At 43.9% G+C, this 23,023-nt stretch overlaps 1 protein-coding gene across 1 annotated transcript in view; it reads right to left on the bottom strand.

The window, feature by feature from the left end:
* LOC146173193 (uncharacterized) overlaps positions 1 to 23,023 on the bottom strand; it is a 47,629-nt gene that overhangs the window by 5,531 nt on the left and 19,075 nt on the right. The window lies entirely within an intron of this gene.

The following is a 23,023-nucleotide window of genomic DNA, read 5'->3' as shown; positions in this document are numbered from 1 at the left end:
AACCCCACAAACCAGCCACACGTTACCTCAACGCGGCAGTAAGATCTAAGCCGTTGCTCGGCACTCAGTACCGAAACAGCAACTGCGTTTTGAAAATTTTTAATTGCATGATATTATCCCCTTTTACGCGCCAGCCATGTCACTATTCCTGCCTAGTAATGTGCTATGCCTCATTCCAGACCTAATACACAAATAAAGTGTGGTGTGTCTAGTGGTTTGCCTTCCTTATACACTTTATCCTAGCAGGAATAAAAAAGAAATCATAAATATGTCTAGCTAATATTCTAATTAGGCTCATTATCAAAATGCTCAGAGAAGCGTCGCACAGCGAAAAAACGGAGGTCTTTGTTACGCTGAGCAGCGGTGTACCACTTTCTTGTGTGTGTGGTTGGTTTGTGGGGTTTAACGTCCCAAAGCGACCAAGGCTATGAGAGACGCCGTAGTGGAGGCCTTCGTAAATTTCGACCACCTGGGGTTCTTTAACGTGCACTGACATCGTACAGCGCATGGGTGCCTTGCTTTTCGCCTCCATCGAAACGCAGCCGCCGAGGCCGGGTTCGAGGCCGGGTACTCCGGCACAGTAGTCGGGCGTCTTACCACTGCACCACCCCGGCGGGGCTACTATAGTATGTGGTATGTGCGACTTATTGCATATATATATATATATATATATATATATATATATATATATATATATATATATATATATATATATATATATAGGTGCTGGCGATAATGACCAATATGGGAGGCTCTCTTGGCTGTCTCTTAAGAGGAGAAAGGCGAAAGCCTATTTTTCCTCCTATTCATTGCCTCTCATCGTTTGCCTCTTTCCTTCGATTCCAGTCTGTTTCGGTCATTTCAAGTTGTCGTTGGGACATATATATGTCGTTCCGTAGTTATGATAAGGCATGCCTATAGTCATTGTAACCGCTAAGCATTTTTAATCGTTTCCAGTCAGCTACGTTTGTTCAAGTTGCCGTTTGAGATATTGGTCGTTTCGTAGTTAGAATGATTCATGTCTAATCACAGCAGTGGCATTAACAAAACACGTTCGCCCGTCAAGCCTGAAACTTGTTCCCCGAGAAACTTAATTTCAAACAGCTTGTCACAATGCGCAAACAGCTGAGAAACATGACAGGTTGCAGAAGTGTGTCATACCTCGGTATGACACATTCGGGCAACGGAAACTAAATGCAAACAGCGTCCGACAGCAGTGTTTGGCGTGGTCGCCGTCCGAGAGAAAATCACGGCGACAGCACACCGCCACAGCATTCACTCGTTTTTAATGGCTTTCGTGCTCGCAAACAGCACTTGAAAAAAAAGTTCCCCTTCATCGCTCTATTGCATGCCACGGTAAGACGGTTTGCAAGCAATTGGGAAGTTTGCCGTGTTGAAACCTTTGACATCGGATATCTACATCATTTGGCTAACGCTGCAGGTCACTGCATAATATTTAATTGGATATTCACTAGCTCATTGTGGTATTGTAGCCAGTGAAAAAGCAGATGAAGCGTTCCTTAACGGCTACAAACATTAGAAATCCATCCACATCCGATGCGTTCCAAAAGCTAAAAGATATGCTTCTGAAAAAAAAAAAAAAAAAGAAGAAGAATCTGCTCTGGAGCTTGTCGACACATCAATTCCAATTTTTTACTTAGTCGACCCACATCTAAAATCGAGACTCCCTGCCAGATTTCGTTGTCATTTAGAAACTATATCACAGACATCGCCTGAACGCTATTTACAAACGGCTTGCGATACCGTTTTGGTCAAACGAACAGGCCGCATTGTGACAATTGCGTCACGATCGGAACAAGTCCTGCTTGACTGAATGTCATATGCTGACGAGTGTACTTAATATGTCCATTGCATGGAGAAGCTCTCCCTAGGGCCTTTGCACTGGAGAGTGATTTATGTCCCCCGCCCTAGGCAACAGACACGCAATGAACTTCCTGTTTGCGTATTAAAATAAAATGAACACATTGGCAAGCTATAATTTCCCCTTGCGTGTAACCCTCACTCATTTTTAACGCTATGAACTTTGTAAGCCCATTTGTTGGACTACGCATCTCATCACTTCATAGTTTAAGATTACTTGACAATTAACCTTGGTGCTCACATAATGGCCCCATTTCATTACCCTCTACTTCTAATCATTTAATTTCTACACCTCTCTCATTCCGTCATTCCCTTTCCTACTCCGGGTAGCATGTAAGCGAATTGCAAACATTGGCTCACACGTGCAGACTGCATCAACACTCGCGATGTGCCTTTCCCCACGTCGTCTTCTTCACCAGCTTCTGTGTGTGCGTAGAAGCTTTCGCACCTCCTATTCGGTTTCGAAGTTCGCAGGGGCCAAGTGGATGCAGCTAGCACAGAACCGGGTTAATTGGAGAAATATGGGGGAGGCCTTCGCCCTGCAGTAGGCATAACAGTCAGGCTGATGATGATGATTCGGTTTAAGCACGTTACAATATTACATTTAGTTTTTGTATACTCCTAATAACATACACATATTTGCACTTCTCTGCAATGTTTACAAATCCTTCATCTGTCAACGCCCGCACTTCCATGTGATGCAGCCTTTGCTGTTTATTCTTCAACAATGAGCTTTATAGGGAGGCTTAGAATAGGGGGCCCTATCGGTTAGACATATAGGGTTGTAGCGAGGCGGCAAATGAGCAAGGGTGGAATGCTGTGCTGAAAGGGAAAAGGTATGGCTTTTATCCCATTTATAATGACAGCGTTCAAGTCATCGTTGTCCATGCAGATAATCTGACCTGGGTTTTGGTACTGAAAACTTTTTTGGAGGCACTTAGCGCTAAGGCCTTTTCTGTGATTGTTTGGACCCATTTTCAACCTTTTCTCTTTTTTTGCTCTTTTTTTGTCTCCTATATTGCTTTTTACGTTTCTTTTTTCTTCCTCCTGCTTTTTCTCTTTGTATTGTAACCTTTTTTGCACTGCTTTTCTTTTTTACGACCTTTTCTTCTTTCACTCTTAACTGACTGTCTTCGATGTTATAACGCAATGACGAGGGGTTACATTTAGGCTTTGCAATGTTTTTTTTTTTTTTTTACCCTATTTCTACATACATGCCTGCTTTAACGTCTGCACACTATATCGCCGTCTATGGCTATTTTGATTTTGAATTGAATTTCTGGCTCGAAATAACTACCTTACTAATACACATGAACAAAATTTTGCACATAGAGACATTTTTTCAGCCTCTATACGTCATACAACAGTTAATTTACTCATAAATCACTTCATTCTTAGACAGGGACGGTGTGATACCCTTCATGGATGGACACTTTATGCGTACACCCGTGAGCCTATAAATGATTTCGCCTTAGAAATTGTTGATATCGTTCTGGCATTCAGGTAGTAGTTACGTAGGTAACATATCCTTGCACTGACTAGTCGTTGGGTTGAGAAAGGTTAAGAGACTCCTCAATAAGGCCGCGTTGGCAAATGCTGCCAAGCTGGGCTGCGTGAAAGGTTGAGATCGGTCACCAGCCTTCCACTACTTCGATCCTGGGTTACGCATTGCCCCTAGGCGACGTTCCTATGGCTTGTTTCAGAGGGGATTTATATTTATGCTGGGTGATCGTTCATACGAAGTGGCATATCTTATGACTGCGTGCCATTGAGTTTGTGCGGAATAGAGACACAAAAACAGTACTGATTAAGCGAATCGCAAAATGCATAAGAAGGAGGTTTGCAAGAATAGCCGGCAAACGACTCATAAACACTGAAATTTAAGAGCAATTTGTTGTTTTTTCTTTTTCTTGCGGGGGGGGGGGGGGAAGTGGCGTTTCGGTTTATTTTTTTGTTTTATCATTGATTATTTTCCTCTTGTTTACAATTATTGACTATTAATTTTCTGTTGTGAATTCTTGTTTTTGCGGCTTGTGGACCACGTGGGCAAAAATGTTCTCAATGCGGCGCACATACTGGTATCACTTTGAGACCCTGCAACCTAAGTACTATGATGATTAGCGAATTTCCAATAAGTAATGTTCTGTTTAATTTTCTTCTATCATGCGCCATGTTCGAACACAAAAGTTCGGAGCTGACCGTTCGTCTCGCGTTTCATAATATCAAGACTAGAATGACCCTGCAGGCTCCATGGTGCAACGGCTTTTCGAAGCCGAGCACATTAAAAAAGGCGCGACGTCACCGCATTCTTAGTGGGCTAGAGCAGCGGCTAGTATCGCAGCGCAGGTAAGGAGGAAGGTCACGTGACAGGTAAGCTACAGAGTAACGTGCAGTGATTGGCATCGCTTCGCAGCGCGCGCTTTTTGAAAAGGGCGCGTGGTTGGAAAATTGAGGCGGACCACAGGGCTAAGGGAAGACGAGTTTCCAAAATTTCCATGAGTGATAGGACATAATAATAACGACCGATTACAAATCTCCAGTTATGTTTAACTATTGGAAGTTAGTTTAACCAGCCCCACTGAGTCATTTGCGTGAGTCATTTGTTTTTTTTTTTTGTTTTTTTTTTCATATATATGCAGACAAAACTATCTGGATGTCTTAAAATGCCTATCTTTAAATGTTCTGCCCACCTCCACTAAAACAGCCGGTATATCTGCATGCATTGGTCACTGCTGCTTCGTCAGGTTTAAAACCGCGGTATCGCTCAGGAAGTCCAGGCGTCATTATTGACTACGAAGGCCGGTATGAAGCCCATTTTATTTTTGCTGTTCTCGAGTTCAGTCCTTGCTCTTTGACTTCCTGCCATCCAGCTTCAGCAATGAAAATTCTGACACCGGAAGTTGAAGTGAAATCAGCCTTAGTTTTGTAAGTGAGATTCGTAGCTTGGAAACCACGCACCGAAGAGGCGGCTATTTCTAGGCCAACTCACAGCCTCAGGAAATTGATTCTGGAAATAATCAGCGCATTCAGCACGGACTAAAATAAGTGAACACGCAGCGCTCGTGTGTTCATGACCTTACTCCTTGTCGACATGCGCTGATTATTTCCAGAATAAATTGCATCCGACTAGCCCCACTATTTGTTCTACGCTATCGCCAAACGGGCGAATTGGTGGAACGCATTGGATGGAAAAACCGCGCAAAAGACGAACACCACAGCAAAGAAACACAAGACCAATAGGCTATAGTGCTGAACTTCATTATTCTTGTGTTTCTTTGCTGTGGTGTTCGTCTTTTGCGCTGTTTTTCCATCCATTATCTGTACTATTGCAGGAAATTGAGTAGACACTGGAAACATACATATGATTAGTAACAGACCTCTTCTCAATCACCCCCCCCTCTCTAACCAAACAAAAAAAAAAAAGTTGAAGGCACACGCCGATACTGGTCCCTTGAAAATAGGCCCGTCATAAACCAACTGTCTGGAAGTGGATAGAGGCTGAGAGGCGAACAGGGTGAATGCTGCCTACCGAAAGCCAAGCAGTCTTTTTTTAACCATCTCCTCAATCGACATAATCATGTAAGCGTGCTCTATTTTGGTGAGGACTATCGTACTTTGTGACATCTAATCAGCACGGGTACACTGCGCGCTGAGGGTGCATGCAATCAGAGGATGCTGATCAAGTGCGGGCTGTACAAGTTGCCGGTATAGCCTACAAAATGCGCCTGCAGATAACTGCTAATACGTAGCCAAGCTTGCAGAGAGCTTTTATGCAGCTCTGAAGTCAAAACTGATGAAGTTGACACGTTTCCACAGATGCTTGTAACCCTCTCTCGTGAGCTTCTCTGCAAGGTTTTGTTTTCCAATTGAAACGTCTCGTAACCAGGCGACACATAATTGTTGAAATGAAAAGAAGCAGGCACCCTTTTGGTGCTTTCAAAGTTCCCAACCAAGCAGCCAACCATTCAGAAGTGCCAGCCGCGAACGCGTCATAGGAAGTGAGCGCGACAAATGGGCCGAGCCCAGTACTGTTCCAGGAGCAAGGCGCTGACAATCTCCTCACCATTCATCCTCAATTTCACATATAAAGAGGTGGTATTCAAACATTGTACTCTTTTGACCCCACTTCCTTAGTCATCCTGAAGTCGAATGGAGATATTCCTGAGTTTACTTTAGAAAGGAGGACTTCTCTCTGCTCGTTTCTTCGAATAATGCGAGAGTGGCGTATGGGGATACAAGAGATGGTAGTGGTTTGTTATTAAATAATCAAAAAGCAAAAGATCTGCTGCCGGCCGCGGCAACTGCTATCTAAAATCTGAAGCACCTGAGCGGCGGCCGGTGGGAAATAAAGAAAACTATACGGGAAAAATCACGGAAATGAACCATTAACTTTAATAAAGTTAATCTTTCATTTCAGTAATTGAAAGTCGCATACGCTGCACAAACACGAACGGTTTGTGGGTGGCTACTTGTCGCGCTTGATTTTTACCAATCTTATAAGTCGCCTTCGCGCTTATTTGAGAAATAGGATCATCTTCCAGTTATTTAGGGACTTATTCGTGCACAGAGGCATATATAATCCAGCCATTTTGCCCCAGGAAACACTGTGCTCGCGTCTTTCTCAACGAGCTGCGACTAAGCGTAGGGAGCGCAATGGCGGACACCGGTCGGACGGAGGCACTCATCCCTCCACCCTGCGAGGGAGCGCGCGCATCGAGGCATCCAGAAAATCATTAATTGCCTTTGGCCCGTGCACCAGTTGTGGTACCGACCCCTTTCAAATGGTGCAAGAAGCAAATTAGTGTACAACTGAATGACTAAAAGACAGCGCCGCGACGACGGACACGAGAATGCCTCTTCTTCTTTCGTGTGCATCGTCGCGGCGCTGTTATTTAGCTATTCTTTCAAAGGGTATGGCCCCGAGCATCATCAACCTAGAGCAACTAAAGCCTCCCGTGGTAATGTACTCCGCAGTGCATGGAGCATAGTTCTTGCTTTTTTCCAAGCGTCGTATTGCTACGAAGACGACGAAGCGGGCAGTTGCGCGGGACGGAATGCTCGCGCTATGCCCGCTGGCCATTAAATCATATTTCATCGTCATATCATCACGTCGTTCTGTTTCTGTTGTGTCGCCGTGTTCCATCGCTTGTCATGCCACCACGCAGCATTTGGTCGGAGGTGCGGGTCATCCCCATCCTCGCACTGGAGCATCGACGCCATCTGTAAGCCGGGACCGTCAGCCGAAAAACCCGTGGAGATCGCCGCACAGCTTCGCCCCAGCCCTTTCTGCTCAGACTCCACCAGCCGATCTCCCTAGCCCCGTCCCCTGGCCTGACCACAACACACGATGACCAGGAAGAGCCCAAAGCAGACCCGACCGACCCCACGACGAAGCGACCTCACGACCACTCGAGCGAAGACAGCCCCCCCGCCCAAGCCGTCCGGCGTGTCCAGGGGCATTGGCTTTCGGCAAACGGTGAACATTGGACCTGATTCTCCGAGGCAAGCATTCATCCCTATTGTAGTAACAAGCATTTCATCTCCGAATTCTGCGCCTGTATTCATTTGTCACATCATGCATTGGATTACAAGCATTTGATCGGGACGATCACTCGGTGGCTCCGGGTCACGCTACGAAGACGACGAAGCGGGCAGTGGCGCGGGCGGAGTTCTCGCGCTAGGCCCGCTGGCCATTAAAGCATATTTCATCGTCATGTCATCACGTCGTTCTGTTTCTGTTGTGTCGCCGTGTTCCATCGCTTGTCATGCCACCACGTAACAATATGTTCGCCAGTTGAAGTCATATCCGCTGTAAAGAACCCCTAGTGTGGCGGCACCGAAAGTACCATGATTTTGGTTATCGAGCGAAGTAAAATATTGGGTAACGAATGTTACGATCGGTGGAAATAGCATCGTCATAACGTAACGATTCCGAGAAGCAAGCAAAACAACGCACTTAAATTATATTGCAGGGCTACTTTCAGTACGGCCTGTAGTAGTCACGAGAGCACACCCCGTGCACCGTCTGTGGATGGATGGGTCGATATGGCTGAACCACTTTAATCGGGCGGCTGCTTCACAGGCCGTCTAGCCGGGAATAGTAGTATAATTTGTACCTACTCTTGCCTTGATTTCAGTCACCAGTCAGCTAACCTTCGTTTGAATATTTATGGGGGCGCCACTGAAAGCCGCCTAGCAGTCGTTCTCAAAAGTCTTAACGGGACACCTTTTGCGTGCTCATGCGCCGATGCGAGGATTGGCGATGTTCGCCGGAGTGATTTTTTTTTTCAGCTCCTGCCAATTTTTTTCTATGGCGGCTTGAAACATAAATTTAAGGTTGGCCTTTGTGTAGAGGCGGAAACGATGCTGCTGAAGCCATCTGGGAGCAACTAACAAGTACATGCGCCAAGTGCCTCCTACAGACTAGCGCTAAATGACAAGCTGCATTTTTGAGCCCTGTATTTATGTGGATATGCTGCATCGACTGATCAATTACTTTAACAAAATAATCCGTTTATTTTTATTTTTCAGTTACCCTGCCTTTGGTTTGCAAGCTCCTTTAATATGTGCTCATAGTGACGCACTTCGATTCATTATATGAGGCCTTATGCGCCACCCACTGTTATAATATGCCAGCCCCGTTCTCTTATGGGCATGTCGCTTAATCGGTCATATTGACAAGACTTTAATGAAACTTTGCTAAGGGTCCCGTATAGCAGAAAAATCAGCGTCGTCGCCTTTCGCTGTGAGCAAAAAATTCCGATGGAAAATTCAGGAGCAGTTCTGAAGGTTGAGATTAACGCTAAATTTCTATTGAAAATTCCGTAGCTGAAGGAAGGTAATTGAGCGGAAATGAAAACTGAGTCAATTTTGAGTGGGAAAAGTAAATCGAACCCAGGACTTTTGTATTGCGAGACAGATACACGCTCATATGTCGCGAAGGCTCGCTAGTTTAAGCTGAATATATAAAGAAAAATATAGGGTCGCAGACCGAGCTGAATAAATGTACCTACTGTATTCGTGATGCGAACGGAGTCCAACAACAATGCCCGATGTTTAAAGCATCTCCCACGGACATAGCCGTAACGATGAATTGGATCATGGCAATGACATGTTTTATAGAGTATACAGTCAGAAATAGGTGAAACTTGACAAAGCGAGCCCTTACACACTTCACTTCGTAAAGCTTATGCAGTAAAAGGACAAAATATTTAGAGATGCTACTGTTAACAAGGCTCGCTTAAAGGCCATTAAATGCATGTACCATGCGCTTGGAGCCCCATTAAATTTCTGACTTGACGCTCATCATATCCGTCTTTAGTTTGTACTAAGGACCTATTAATGACTTCAAAAATCAAGTGCCATAAAATATGCAGCACTGCACTAAGTAAATGAACTATGAAAGGTTTACTCAGTAATCTAAGTACATTATACCTAAACCCAAATATTAGCGATATTCAGAAAATTCACGATCATCCGCTGACATCATTCGAAATGCTTTCATATCGGGATGCAAGACAGGGATGACAAGCTACTTGTTAACGCCAAGTGAATTCGAGCAGTACGATCTAGGTCGTATTGCTTGCCGAGCCGGGACGCGTATATCCGATCCCAACAAACGGATGCGGCGCGAGGGGGAAAACGAAGATGGAGAGGGAGAAGAGGCCGTCGGCTGGCTGTTACGAGCTGCGGCCGACACCCCCATTCCACGCTAGCGACCCGTGGGCCTCGGCCAACACCTTCTCGGCGCCCGTCTTGTGGTGGCAGCAGCGGCAGTGCGCGATGCGCGTTGTTGCGTGGATGTGTGTGCGCGCTCTTGTGCTATACTTGTGCCGCGAGTTTTCTCCAAAGACCGCATGAGGCTAGTCATCTTGTCTTGCACCGCCCCGGATGAACTAAATGCGATTTGTGCATTGATTCAATCGCTGGCGCAAGGCCGCTCCACGAAGCCCTTCGTGGCTCAGACGCAGGTTTGTTACGTACCGCTTACATGCAAATCGGCCCCGAAATGCGATCTATTTTATGAGGTAACCCAAGCCTTGTATTTCGGCAAGATCCCCACTAAGGTACGACTGTATTACTTACGCCCTCCGGTGAAGAAAAAACCTGCATTTAAAAAAAAGCAAACCGTCCGCAGCTGTGCTTTCTGACCGCCTCTACTGCGTGCAGACACGTTCCGCCGTGCATGCAGTGAGAGTGATTTGTGCATTTCGCAAGGCTACAATGAAATGAAAGTGCGGAGACCAAATGCATTTGGCTGCTTTCGGGATGACGTGTTTTGTTCTACTGACAGTAATGTGCGGCTTCTGCAAGCTCTAAATGAAACAGCTGTGATTGAAGTTTGGTTATGTGTAAAGCACGAAGTTCGTTACTCGTCCGCTTTCATGAATGACATGCACGCCCTTTTTTATTTGATCTTGGAAACCAATTCCAAAATTTGGAGATCGCCCGCATTATCATCAGAGGAAGTGACCTTTACAGTATGAAACATTGTTTTTGTATGCTACTTTTTCGATAAATGACAGCCATGTGGCACATTTCAGAACAATCTTGTTTGCGTTATGCCCCGTCGCCATCTGCTGCCTCTGACTGCACTCGCGAGTTTTGTTTCGTTAATTTGCATGGTTACTAAACAGCTTTTTGTTGCTCTTTTGGTGTGGTATAAGGGGTTCAACTTCTACAAGCAAGTTTCTTTTTTTTGCAAAGTAAGTGATGACAATTTGTTGCTACAATATATTAATCCATTTCTCTCTGCCACCAGCCCAAAGTGCCATGTCCGGTGAAGGTATATGTCTATACTGATCAGTTAAGCGAGACAGAATGCATGAAACAAAGTCAGTGACTGTTTTCACATAGAGGAATAGAGAAGAAGTAATTCATTTGTAGCCAATGTGCATGAAGCAAAAAAGGTACTATCATTGGCATGTTTTAACCTTTGCAGCATATCTGCACTCTTGCTGCCCATGCAGCCACTAGTTGCTACTGTTAGATATGGACAAACTGTCCCGATGAACTAGAATTCTGGCAGGATTATCCACAATCACTATAATATTTGGCTTCTGCTGTGCCTTGGTTGTATAGTCCTTCCCCCTAGCAATAGCAACACACTTTCACCACTGGTACATCAAGTGAAAGTTGCTGGTTTGCATCATGCACCTTGCAGCAGCAACCTTGTGCCACTCTTAGGATAAATTAAATTTGAAGGGAATAAACACTGCATGTGATGAATAAGACACTAGTGGAGTGCACATCAATAGAGTGCCCAGATGTACAGGCGCCCAAATCTTTAACTGGCGTGCGCGAGCGGCGACTTTTCTGTGCGTCAGCGCCCTATGACAGAGCGAAGTCCAGCTGAGCGTGCTTTGTGAGCATGCGCTTAGCCTCATCCTGTTTCGAACTTCGCTCCGTCATATGGCGCTGACGCACAGAAAAGTCGCCGCTCGCACACGCCAGTTAAAGATTTGGGCGCCTGTACCATTCACAGTAGCATACTTCACCAGTGAAAACTGTCAAAAAGTGTGAGAAGCTCATAGCCAACTTTATTATAAGCGGAACATATTTCAGCTCCATCATGTAATGAGTTGCAAGACGAGAAGCGAAACTTTTCCATAGACGTATCATCAATAGTGGTATTTAGTTAGAAATGATGCAGTAAGGTGTTCACTTGGCACAAATGGTCTGAGGCTAAGGTTGATGGAAACTGCCTAGCCGGTGTCATCGTCCTGAAGAGCCAGACTTTTTCCATGGCCACAGTGGAAAATGTGAAGTGCTTCCGAGCTTCTCCTTTCCTACTTTTTTTACCCTCCGTCTTTGTTTATACATAACTTATTTTTCATTTTCAATTCAGTTTCATTGCTTCATTAACATAAACTTGTATTTTTCACATTGAGAAAAACATCCATGAGCAATTTCATTGCTTTAAAATATGGACCTCTGTTAAGAACTTATTCCTGCTTCATTTCTTCACATGCACCAAGCAAAAACCATTAAGCTCTGGTGTCGTAATTTCTGGATGCATAAACAATACTGCCCTACACTGTCACTATCTGCAAAAAAATCTGTTATTGTGTCCTGTAAAGCTGGAAAAAAGGTACAAAATTCTTGTGATGCTCAAGTTGGCAGACAATCCCTGCATATTGTCGATTTCAGTCGTACTCCATGTCTGTCATCTTAAAGTAGAAGGGTATGAAAAGTGAACCAGATATGATTAACGCAGCCTTTTTGATATATTTTGTTCTCAGTGACTTATGAATACACAGCTTTCTAAATATATTTTCTGTCACATATGGCCCCTATAGCCAACATGATTAAATGGTTTAGAAGAATGTCAGTTTGGGCTAAATAGTGCATACTGTTCGAGACTGAAAATAATAGTGCTAAGAAGTGACACAAGAGAGAATGACGCAGGACGAGCGCTAAATTCGTCTGGCCTTTATTCACTGCCAAGGCAGCAAATATATAGAAATTTTAAGGCATGCGTATGAACAACAACACGACACATTAAACAAACTGTTCAAGATATGTCATCTCGGTCTTGAAAAGGTGAACCGATGTACCACTCACACGCTTTCCCTCTCTTTCTTATGTGAAACGCCTCCAAGACCTCGCGTGCCTTCAAATCTCTACTTCTGCCCAGAATCTTTATCTCATGAAGCTGTGGTTCACATATCTTTCAGTGCACGCATATTTTTTCCCCCGGTGCATGTTTTGCCGCTCGGTTGCACATGAAGCAATTTGCACAATGCTGTGAAAGATGTGCACCTCCTGGTTCTTTTTGTGATAGTGCATGCTCAGCTGCACGGTCATTCACACGGCGCCTCGATTGGCCCACATAGGCTTTTCCGCAGGCCAGTGGTATCTCATATACTACTCCTATGCAGCACTTCACGTACTGCTTGCCATGTTTTTTGCTGCAAGCGCCCTCCTTTTCATTGCTCGCAATGCGCGCGCATAATTGTGCAAGCTTTCGTGGAACCTTTTTCACATTGTGCGGAACCCTGTGAACATAGGGTACCACTTCTGGTTTCACGCTTGACTTTCTTGTCTCGCACGACTTTTTGAACATTGCACGTTTTGGTTTTCCTTAGGAAGGCTTCAGCATCACCAGTGATTACCGAGCTTGGGAACCCCGCCATAGCAAATCAATCCACTTGCTTTTCAAAGCTCGCCTGCATAGTATGTTCACACGACTTCACAAGAGCAGACCCAAGGCAGAGGTTAGCAATAGCGCGTTTCAGTCTTTGAATGAGCCGAGGAATAAAGCAGCAGCTCCTTCCGTGCTCGAGGCGAGTATTGCCAACACACATGATGCTCGCCCAAGGTAATACTTAAATCTATACTTAAACTGAAAATATCCTCGCAAAGGGAGTTCACGGGTAAAACACAATCCCTGCCCCTCTTCTTGAAAGTTGGCTAAAACTGGGCTTACAGCATCTGTGTAGGTCAAATCTTTCTGTTCTTTAATAACTATTAGAAAATCATCAACATACCTGAAAACGTTTAGTACCTCCTTCTCAGTCAAACTGAGTTCTAGGGTGCGGTCATTAAAGGCTAAAAAAATGTTAGCACAGGGGCTACGCAGGATCTCATGCAAATCCTTCGTCTTTGTCGGTAAAAGCTGTTATCAAAAGATACAAACGTCACACTGAGATGAAATTATACCAGCTTCATAAAATTACTAATTGACACACCTGAGGAGTTCTGAAATCAACTGTGCCGCTACTCTCTATGGCATCCCTTACAGAAGTGAACAAGGAAGGCATCGTGGGGCTGTCACATGAATATGCATTCATGCACTTTGAACTCGGGTGACTACAGTTTCTGGACCAAAAAGGTACATTTAACCTAGCAGCAATGAACATTTGTCAGTATCCTTCCTTTAACTGTGCTTTGTAGGCCATATCTGTTAGCAGCTTCCTAGCACCCTCTACAGACAAAAGCTTGTGGATGTGTGTTATCAAACAGCCTGGTAGGTACCATAGGTTTTGATGGAACCAATAAGCTTGAAATGGTTGTGAAAATGTTATGAACTCTGGGGACTATGGTTTCTGGGCCAAAAAGGTACATTTAACCTAGCAGCAACAAACAATTGTCAGCATCCTTCCTTGAACTGTGCTTTGTAGGCCATATCCTACCTGCAACTCAAGTCTGAAGAGTTCTATACCCACATTATGGCAGTTGTCCAGCTGTCCCCTTTCTTAGCAACCGAACTCTCGTCTTCATTCATGCTGCATATACATTTAGTATGTTTCCTTTTTGTTGTGGCATGAAAGGATTGGATAACCACAATATTTAAGATGACTACTGGCAAAGCACTCCAGTATTAAATTTAACAAGGACTTTATAACGTCTTAAATTACACAGCAGAAGTCAAACTGATTGAAGCACTATTGATTTTCTAATGTACCGGTGAAAAACACAAGAACACACAATTTCAACAAAGACAGGCAATTTCCTTCAATTTGTTTACTGCACGGCAATGACATCTGAACAGCACGCACGAGCTGTTATAATTTGGTTAAAAAAAAGCATGCATCTGCTCTGGTGTATGTATGTAGGGTATGCTGTATTGCTATTTCTAAAGAAAAAAAAAACACTTTGACCAAAATGTGGCTTCCCTGGCTTAGGGAGAGCAAACCACTTTGCAGCTCTTCATCTATTTACAAAAATACTCTATTACCATCAAGCAAAAAGCCAGGCTTGCTAACTAAGTGTACATATGTTTTACAAAGCTAGAATTTGCATGTTTCGATTGTAGTTTGTACTGCCTTGCAGTGGATATCTAATGGGGGAGGCAGTAAGTTACAACTGGTCGGCCCCACAGCTACAAATAAATATAGCAACGACATACCAAACCCCCACAAAAATACTTATCATCGATGTGTGACCGCTTACAGAGTAAAGGATAAAAAATAATGATTTAGGCAACCAGCGCCAAGGCAACGACGAAATTGAGTCGTGTGTGTTGTCCATTTTGGCCTTGAAGTCGAACCAACTTGCCCAACAGCACAAGTCTCAATCGAACAGTTTGAAGCATGAGCGCTCAAATCTCGAAGCAGTAGTACAAGTATAACAGTAGAAACTTCAATTAATGACGCGCATTTCGTGGCACCACCAAAGAACTATATGGATCTAGCGCCAGTGCAGTCAAACCAGACAGGCAGACGCTTTAAAGCTCGGATCAACATTATGCTACTAGCCAGAGCCAAGTACTTGCGGGCAACACATGCGGCAACAGCCGTAGACACCCTATGGTAACAGCGGACCGCGTCCGTGAAAACCGCATACATTCAGAACATAAATATCTGTAGTGCATTTCCGTAAGCACAAGACCATTCACGAAAGCCAATAGTTTAAAATCCGGCTTAATGTGGAAGCAGACGGTGCCTGAAGTGGTCATCAGAAAACCAACATCGCTTCAGCACTATTGCTGGGAAAAAATGTGAACTTGCAGCGCAACTGTTTCCACACTCGTTTAAGGTTAATTTCAAAAGAAATGCTTTGCAAACCGGGAGGAGCAAAACAAACCTCTGAGATAATCTGAGGAGATAGCGAGCTCGCTATACTGGGCGCAGCCATCTTGCAAAATAACATCAATGACACTAAGAGAAAAAACAAAATGTGTCAAATATAGCCACATTTAACTGTTCCAAAACATGCACGCAAAGTAGTGAATTATATTGTATTTTGTATTATGACGAGTAAACAAAATAATTTGTAATGTGTCTAAAGGCACATGATTGTATGTGAACAGTAGCAGCGTAGCAACACAACGCAACCACAGCGACATTAGCAGCATGGCGCATTGTGGTGCAGCACGGGAAGAAACTTGTACACGGTGGTTTTGAATTCGGACATCATCAAAGTGGAGCCATAGAGCTTTCATCATCAGGAACGTTGTAAACTTCGGCAGTGGATCATGGTTCGGACCAGCGGACGGAGACCCGAGGACGACGAGCAGCGTAGGCGCGATGTGTTCCATGCAGTGATAACTAAAAGATGACCCTTCGTTTAGGACTCCATACGGGTGTTGTAGCTAGAACGCAGCTCAGGGCTTATTCCGAAGCACACGTCTCTGGCAAGGCTGTAAACAACCTAATATTTGAGACGGGGCCTGCTGTCCTAAAACGACTAGCGTACTGCAGCTTTTTTGCAGATGCCTGCGGCTGTTTCGTTGGTGATACTCTGACGATGCGCGAGTGCTGCCATGGCTTTGTGAAAACTTTCAAAAGCTGCATTTCAAAATGCGCAAAATAAGAGAGCTAGATAATGCAACCATAGTACATACTCTCTAGGTAAGTATGAACTTCATGCTGCAAACTGAATTATAGCTCAATTATTCAGCAATCTTGATTCAAAGGTAATTGCGTGAAATGTAGGGACAAGGAAGAAATAATTAAGCCACCATCTTCCACAACTGCACAAATGTAACGAGCGCTCATATTTTGCACAGTTTTGCATAAAGTTCTCACGAGCAAACTTCTTTCACCTCCCAGTTATGAGCATGCATTGTGTGCCCGTTATTGCTTCCAAAGCATTTTATAACACCAGTACAATTAGTCATACCTTGCTAACAGGTACACATTGATTCTAGACTCAAACTGCCTCATAAAAAGTTTCCTGTTATCAGAAATCTTGATGAAACAAAGATTAAATGCAGTGTCAAGCCAAGTTTGTAGCAGTCAATTGTTCAGTTCTTTCATGTGCAATATCGTGGTTGACATTTCATGCAAATGATTTAACACCTTGACGTGCCTAGTGAGTTATGACAAAACATGGTATAGGCTACATTCATATCTTTACAGTGGAACTGTGTTTGTTAAATAAGTGTCTCATCTCGCACATAATTGCTGTAGAATTGTTACTGAAAGGGCCCATGAAAAGCCATTTATTAAAACTAGAAAACGCGCGCAAGCAATCAGTACCTCTGCAATGCAAACATTTTCAAGCTACCTGCATTAGCACTGATCGTATCGGTGCAAAAAATTACTCTTGTCCCCATCAACTCAGCGCATGCCACCATGCCCTATCCCGCCTGCCTGCCTGCATCACCTGGGAGTGTCCAGTTATTTTGTGCACCCAGCAGACCCTAATAACATCATTGAAGAGTGAGCGCACAAGAGGCGTCACCTTATTTGATTGCGAGCAGTTGCCAGGAGCACTTTTTAAACATTCGTCACATTCATGTCACATTCGTATGTTCGCAGATGATTGCGTCATTTATCGTACTATTAATAACTCTTCCCACCAAGAAGCCCTCCAGACTGACCTAACTAACGTTCAGAAATGGAGCGACCTGTGGATGATGACACTTAACCCTCAGAAATGCAAGATTGTATCCTTCACCCGTCGCACTAAACCATTTATTTTTTCTTACAATATAGCTCAAATCCCAATAGAAGCAGTTAAGTCATTTAAGTACTTAGGAGTCACGCTATCTCATGATTTATCTTGGCGCACACATATTTCTAATGTAATATCATCCGCGAATAAAACACTAGGCTTTTTGAAACGCCACTTACGTCACGCTCCCCAACAAGTTAAACTCCTGGCTTACCAATCGCTAATCAGACCGAAACTAGAATATGCATCCCCCATATGGAATCCACATCAAATATACCTCATAAATGCCCTCGAATCCGTCCAGAACCGTGCCACTAGATTCATCCACAATACCTATTCATACCAAGCCAGCGTGTCGTCTTTAAAAGCAGAATCCGCCTTATCAACCCTTGTTATTCGTCGCCGCATTGCCAGCCTAAACCTGTTTCATAAGTTCTTTTACAGCACCCACGGTTACGCAGGCTATATCACATCACCAGCTCGTATATCGCATCGCACTGGTCACATTCTTCAAGTTGCCCGGCCTCGGACCCATACGACCACGTTCGCTGCCTCCTTCTTCCCCCGAGCAGCATTAGATTGGAACGGCCTTTCCCACAGCATCGCCGCTATCACCTGCCCATCCAACTTTTCCAAAGCACTAACAGATCATATTGTATGTTGAACCCACATGGCAACCATTGTACTTATTTTTTTTTTGTATAATCCACCCCTTATGTAATACCCCCACGGGGGTCCTTAAGGTAATAAACTGAACTGAACTGAATTATCTGCAAAGCTTTGAAATCTGACTTGAGTGCTCAGAGAGACCACCTCCGTGAACTTCTTGCATTAGAATATTACCATTGAAGCACTCATCAGCTCAGCATGTTTATCAGCTTCAAGCAGATAGGACAACTTTATAGACTGTGACTGTACTAGCTTCTTGAAGCTTTGTGAGGGGTGCGACGATACCTCTGAGCATGTCCATCTGCTTCATTCTTTTGCTTGCCTGTGCCCGCAATGAACATGAATTCTTTCCTGCTGAATGATAGTCATAAAGGACCTATGAAAATGCCTTTCTGGGCTGTGTTAAATGCTTCACAAATTTTCCTGATTGTCGTTGCGTTTGCCACATGTCAAAACCTACTTTCTCAAGCACTGACGCACATTTACCCCCATTTTTCAATGATATGCTAGGTCTCCTAGGGCACCACTCACATCACACTTGTGTTCAACAGCACCACTTCCACACAGTATTAACATTACAGCGGGCCTGACATAACGGAGACAATGTTTAGTAAAAGAAGAGACATCTGGGCGAGTTGGTATGGTGACATGATAGAAAAACAGCGCAAAAGACGTGCACGGAGGAGAAGAACGGACAGTTCGGGGTCATTTCCTTTTTGCATTAACTGGAATAGTCCTTTCCGCTTGCAAAGGTAACAATTTCTTTTTCCAACGGATGCCAAGCGTTGCCCTTAAGTGGACTGATGAAGCCAAGACATTTGTAGGGGTCAAGTGGATTCAACTAGTGCAGGACCTGGTTAATTCGAGAAATATGGGAGAGACCTTTGTCCTACCTGGGCCTAGAAGCAGTGTGTCCTACTCAAGATCCAAGGGTCTTGGAGGGCTGGATTCCGATCTCACCCTCTTATCTCAAAGGCAAAGTCTGAGTTTGCAGCACTTGCCAAAGTGGCCATGCCGTATAATCTTCTGCCATAAAGACAACCTGATACCCAGTAAGCGCCCGGCCATGACAGCTGCCAACTACTTTCTGACAAAGTTAAAGTGGAAAGACGGGCTAGTTGGTATTGGTATGATGACTGCGGGTACAAAAACACAGGATGAAGGAAGGAGACAGGCGCAGGATGAACGCTTCGTCCTGCATCCTTTGAAGCATTTGCCCTGCGTCTGTCTCCTTTCTTCTTCCTGTGTTTTTTGCACTGAGATGCATATTTTTTTCTGGCAATGGCATGTGATTTTTCGCTCATGATGCTGACACATTCCATAACGCTGACAGCAAATTTTCTGCAAAACACTGCAAAAATTTTGTTTTTAAAATTAAATTTTAAATTTTAAAAGTTTTACAGGCTTCCCACGCGAATTCAGTTGAGTGGTACCTTCTCGTGAGTGCAGAATAAAGCTCGCTCGATGGCCGATTGGCTGCTGTTGCCTTTTTGTCCTACCAAAATGTTTGCTCACCTATGCCAATGTCAAAATGACATTGCGGCAAAGCGAGCCAGTTCCAAATCAAACAGTTTCATGGTGTAGCGCCTTCCCCTGGCTGCGCAAAGACTGCGGCCAAAGCATGGCCGCTGGAAAAATGAAAAAAGACGCCGGCTGGCAGTGGCACTTGAAACCACAGTTGGCTGGTCTGTTCTAGTCTAGATCCTTATCAGCTGTCTCGTCCTTCGCTCCTGAGGTCTTCAGCCTACAATGTATTCGGCCCCTGTTCCTTTTTGCATAATGCCAGCCTTGCCTCGAGCCCAAGTAGCATTTAGCTTCTGCGGCATTGTTTTGATATGATAGCTTAAAGACTTCGTTTTCCAGAAAATCCAGCAACAGCAGCAATATTGATGTGAGCGAAAAATCATGGGCATGCCTCTGGCAGGTAGCAGTTGGCAGGTGAGAAGCCGTGCACTGACTGGTCAGCAGGTTGTCTGTCGCCACGAAGCCACAAGACATGGCCGACTTGGAACTCCTGACTCAAGCAGCTTCTTTGAGGTGGAGGGGGAAATGAGAATCGGACTCACCGGAAGCCTTCTATACTGTAACAAGAATCTCCCATTGATAGCGCAAGCTACAACACCGATGCATCGTATCCTCATCGATCGGAGCAGCCAGCTGGGAGCCCCAACCGAGTGCCGTGCGCCGAGTAGAGTGGTTGGCAGCCATTGTCTCCCTCCTCACACAGAGCAGACAACTGATGTTACATGGCATCTCTTCTCTAGCTGCAACACAGCAGGCCCACACCTGTGTAGCCTAGACTAGTTGAACCTGTTATGCCCATTTAGAAACTGCTTGAGTAATTCATCCGTACTAAACAGGCATGAAACAGATAACGAGTCAAGCACATTACTCCTATGCCATGCAGGCACGTTCTTGGTTGAAGCAGGTCTTTTTAGCTATGGCTGTTGGTGTTTCACGTAATGTGCTAGCTCACGAGTATAAGCTAATGAGTAGGTGTGGGATGATAGTGTCACAAATTCAGTGAGTTGTAAAGTAATGAGGATCTGCAGGGGAAGCCATTAAAACTATCGCATTAGGGCTGATGTCTTCCAGTTTTTTTCTCTTTTCTTGCGTTTTTTTTAAGGTTTGATTTTTTTTTTATTTTTGAGGAAATATGCTAAAAGGAACCTATAAAGGTAATTATTGTCATTGTAATGCAGTACACTTCTAGGATTTTTTTTTGTTGGTATTCAAGTCAAATTTTAAATGTCTCTGCATACCCCCTTTAATTTACAAATTTCTCAAAATTGCTTTTCGCAGTCTATTTGGACATCATCTCGCGGCCTACTCTTAGCTGCCCCCTACTGACATAAACTTGGCCATCTGGGACCAAATGATGCAGGCAAAATGGGCCACAGTGGGGAATGGTTGTGACATTTTCTTTACTTTTCTCATCGGCATGTGTCGAGTTGAAGGGAAAGGAGGGGCATTATTTTTTACCTCCATCTGTGTTAGTAAAACCAGCTTAAAAATTTGTGTCGTGGAAATGAGTGATGAAATACTAATCGTTAGTGCACCTTTTCTAGCCACAGCAAATACCTTTTCATTGTTCTTTTAATTGAGCTGAACTAGTTCGTTCATTATCACAAAAATGTATGCAGCTTTGCTTTCATCTATTTGTTCCTTCTTTGTTGTGGTTTCCATGCAGCTGTTTTATAACAACTTTATTCCTTTCGTGCACAGACAAGTGTAGGAAAATGAATGGCTCGTGACGACATGCATATGAAAAAAGCCAAAAGTGGTTGAAATCAAGTAAAGCATATGGAAATTTTTATTATTGTTGTTTCACAGGATATTCAATGGAAAATTATTACTTTAATCGTTTTTTACCTGAAAGATTACGGTGGAAGTAGGAGAGACGGCAACTATATGTAAATAGAGAGATCCAAAGCTACAGCAGTGGCTGTTAAACCTTGTTCGTCCGAGTATACTAATTCGGTTGTGCATAGCCGAATATTGAGATTGCTCACAAGGGTCACCCCCAACCAATGCGGCAATAGGTCTAATACCACAAGTGCCACTTGGAATGCGATTGAGTGGTGAGAGTAGCAGCTGTACCAAAACCCTTTAGTCCTCCTCTAGGAGCACCAAAGGGTTCTAGCCAGAGCCACTGTTAAAGGTTGGTTGGTTTGGTTGGTTTGTGGGGTTTAACGTCCCAAAGCAACTCAGGCTATGAGAGACGCCGTAGTGGAGGACTCCGGAAATTTCGACCACCTGGGGTTCTTTAACGTGCACTGACATTATACTGCAGGGAATGTGCAACTTTCTCTGAAATCGCTGAAATTGCATTCAGGAGATGCAGTTATCAAAAGCTGTTTTGTGCACTGCTTTGAGATTATTGTACTGGCAAGTTATATTTTGTAGAAGATGGCTGTAAAAGTGTGAACTTTCCTTAGAACTAGTGCTAGGTAGTTTTTAATGAGGAATTATATACAACTCTGAAAAGTTTTGTTAAGCAAAAGCTGTAAAGAACTGTATTAACACGATAAGTACAAACCATCTTCTCTTGGTCACGTGTCAGTGTATGTTGTGCCTCGAGGCTCCTGTATTGTGCTCTTTCTGTGATGGGTTCCTTGCGACATAGGCAAGTGGCTTTGCCTTATGAGTGACCTTAAAGCAACTCGCACTTCCTTTAGTTTTGCACTTGTACAATCAAGCACAAGAGACAAATTATAGGGTCATTCAGCACTACACATCTTGCATCTACAGTACACCTAATGTGGAAAGCCTGGGAGTATTGCCAGCAATCTCTCTGTTATGCTTTTCTCACTCCGAATTTTTTTTTTATACTGTCCTCAACAGTTGAAAACGCAGCTGAGTTGATGCAGATAATTTTCGGATAATGATTGGGTTTGTCCGCACATTCACGAAGCATGCTTGGGTAGGAATACAGAAAAATACCGAGTTCTCACTATACACTAACTATCTTAAACGCAGTAACGAACTGATTGTAATCTTCATTTATCGGAATTTGTTTTTGGCAGAATCACAAAGTGGCGGAAATATGTGTAGGTGGTTTCTTCACATTCACATTCAAGAGACTAACAGACCAAAATGTGCCATAAATTATGATGGAAATGGCAAGCTCTTGCCTTGCAATTGAGGAAGCAGTACAGGAAGCAAAAGGATTTATTTATCACTGAAAATCTTATCAAATGAGCTAGAGTGTTACATTGCTGTGAAACCTTGCCATTACCGGTGCATCCCACCATATGGCCACATCTCAGTGAAGTATTAGAGTGCACATGATTTTTTCTATTTCTTTCACGAGTGTTCATGTTCTATTTTAGTTTATGCACTCTCCGGCCATCACTCTGCTGATTATAAATGCTCCCTTCACTTCGCCAGTGAAGTGCGTCTAGCTTCTGTCACTCTGTGGAACCACAATGTTTTGCATTTCTTGGCTGCAATGGCGACCACGGTCATTTAATGCTTGCATAGACTTAGGCGTTTGTCAAAGTGCCATAACGGCTGGGTGCGGGAACTCATATATATATTATTCTCTTCTGTAAAAAAAAAATGAATGTCTGGCAGCAGAGCTTTCTTTTTATATTAGCTTTCAATACATCCTTTTTGCCCGCCTGTGATT

The sequence above is a fragment of the Amblyomma maculatum genome, chromosome 11, assembly GCF_055883805.1.
Source record: "Amblyomma maculatum isolate TAMU_Amacu chromosome 11, ASM5588380v1, whole genome shotgun sequence".
NCBI classification, from domain to species: domain Eukaryota; kingdom Metazoa; phylum Arthropoda; class Arachnida; order Ixodida; family Ixodidae; genus Amblyomma; species Amblyomma maculatum.
The sequence above is the reverse complement of the archived record's forward strand: the minus strand, read 5'-3'. Positions and strand labels throughout refer to the sequence as shown.